Genomic DNA, 2,604 nt, shown 5'->3' on the forward strand with positions numbered 1-2,604 from the left:
TAGCCTCTTGAAGGCTTCTTTGCACAGCAGCCTGGTCAATGGTCTAGTGATCATGGAGAAGTCCTTGATGAATCTTTTGTAGAACCCAGCATGACCAAGAAAACCTCTGATGTCTTTCACTGTGGTGGGGGCAAACCAACCATAACATCGATCTTAGCCTTATCCACCTCAATCCCCTTCTCTGAAATCTTGTGTCCCAGCACAATCCATTCCTTAACCATGAAGTGACACTTCTCCCAATTCAGCACAAGTTTGGTGTCTTCACATCTCTGTACGACCCTTACACCATGGGGAGGGGTTTAAGCTCCACTTTAGGCGACTTAAGCTCGCTCCAGTCGTCTTGCTGAGTGTCCTCTTGTTGAATGACTGAGGCTTCTTGATGAACCACTTGTGGCAGCTCCTCATACTGATCCTTACTACCAAATCCTCTGTCTGAATCCAACATCATCCCATAGGCAGCACTCTCCAGGTTCTCAATCACTTCAGCTTCTCTCTCTATCGTCAAAGCATGCTGTAGAGGGTCTTCTAGTGACAACTCTTCAAGGAGCTCATCAGCAAGGGCGTCCATCTCTTCAATGTAGAAAACTTGACCTTAAACTGTTGGTTTCTTCATTACCTCCTTGATGTCAAAGTGAAGATCGTGTCCTTTACCCAAGTGGAGATCAATCTTGCCCTCTTTCACATTAACAATTGCTCCTGTTGTAGCTAAGAAAGACCTTCCAGGGATTAAAGGATCTGCAGCTTCCTCACCCATCTCAAGCACCACAAAGTCTGTAGGGATCTCATAGTTTCCAACCATAACGGGGAGGTCCTCCAAGATACCCACAGGGTACTTCACTGAACGATCAGCCAATACCAGAGACAGTCTACACTTCTTGTACTGAGTGAAAGCAAGCTTCTTAGCAACAGATAAAGGCATCAAGCTGACACTAGCTCCTCTGGATGATGGCACTTCACTCATGAGTGAGAATCATCATGCCATCCATCTCTTTCTTATTTGCAGCTACAACATCTTTCAGGAACTTGTTGTATTGAGGAATCAGCATGAAAGCATCAATGATGGGCATTGTGACTTGAACTTCACTCATTTGTTTCTAAAATAGAGCTTTGTACTTCTCTAGCAGCTGCCTCTTGAACCTACCAGGGAATGGAAGTTTGGGTTCATAGGGAGGAGAAACAAAAGAATTCTCACTTGCTGGAGCAACAACTTGACCATCTTTCACTGTTTTCTTCTCTTCCCCAACCTTTCCTTTACCTTTTGCTTCCACAATCTTCTCCAAGATTTCATCATTGATTTTCTCATCAACAATCACCACTTCATCATCTATGTTGATGGCAACCCCCTCACCTTGTTTCTCAGCATCCTTGGTGAGAGCTTTCTGAGGTAACTCCTTACCACTCCTAAGGGTGATAGCTTTCATGGTCTCCTTGGGGTTTTGCTCAGATTTTCCTGGTAAAGAACCTTGTTGGCGATTTTGTTGAGTGTTCATGGCAGCAAACTGGTTCTTCAAGGTTCTGAACTTGTTGGTGAGCTCATTGTAGCTTCCATCAATCTTTGAGTGAAGGTTCTTCAACTCATAGCCAACATGCTTCTCACTTCTTGTCTGAGACTCCAAGATTTGTTTTAGTAGGGCATCATAGAGGTAGAAGGATTAGCTTGTTGTTGGGAAGAATGGTGTCCTTTGTTGTTGAAACCAGGAAGAGGGTTTTGCTGAGGCTGATAGCTACCTTGTTGGTTGTTCCGAGGCTGATAACCACTCTGTTGGTTGTTGGAATAAGATTTCTGTTGGTAGTTGTTGTACTGAAAGTTAGGCTCTTTTTTGTACCAGCTACCATTGTTGTTAATAAAACACAGCTCTTCTTGACCTTCCAAACCCGCAACCTCATGGGCAGCAGGTGGTGTCTCTTGGCTTGGGTTACCAACAAAGTGCAGCTGCTCTTGGGTGGCTTTATCAGCAATGAGGATGTCTATCTTATCCTGTAGAGCTTTTAACTTCTTCCTCGTCTGCTTGCATCTGATCTATTGCCTTTGTCGTTGTCTCCACTGTAGACTGCATCACTCTTTACCATGTTGTCAACCAGCTCTTCTGCATCTTCCTCAGTTCTCCCCAAGAAGAACTCATTGCTAGCTGTATCCAGTCTAGCCATGTACTTAGGAAGAGCACCCCGGTAGAATGTGCTCAACAAGCTTTCCTTAGAGAAGCCATGGTGTGGGCATTGAGTTTGGTAGCCCTTGAATCTCTCCCAGGCTTCACTGAATCCTTCCAAGTTTTTTTGTTGAAAGCTGGAAATCTCATTTCTCAGCTTAGCAGTTCTTGAAGTAGAGAAGAACTTCTCCAAAAATGCTTTCTTGCAGTCATCCCAGGTGGTTATAGAGTCGCTGGGTAGAGACTTCTCCCACTGACGTGCCTTATCCTCCAAAGAGAAAGGGAATAGCTTGAGATTTAAGGCATCTTCGGACAGACCATTGGTCTTTGACAACCCACAGTAGCTGTCGAACCTGTCCAAGTGATCAAATGGGTCCTCTAGAGCCAAGCCATGATACTTGTTGTTCTCGATCACGTTGAGGAGTCCTGATTTGATCTCAAAGTTGTTAGCTGCCAC

The sequence above is a fragment of the Brassica oleracea genome, chromosome C1 (genome assembly GCF_000695525.1).
Source record: "Brassica oleracea var. oleracea cultivar TO1000 chromosome C1, BOL, whole genome shotgun sequence".
NCBI lineage: Eukaryota > Viridiplantae > Streptophyta > Magnoliopsida > Brassicales > Brassicaceae > Brassica > Brassica oleracea.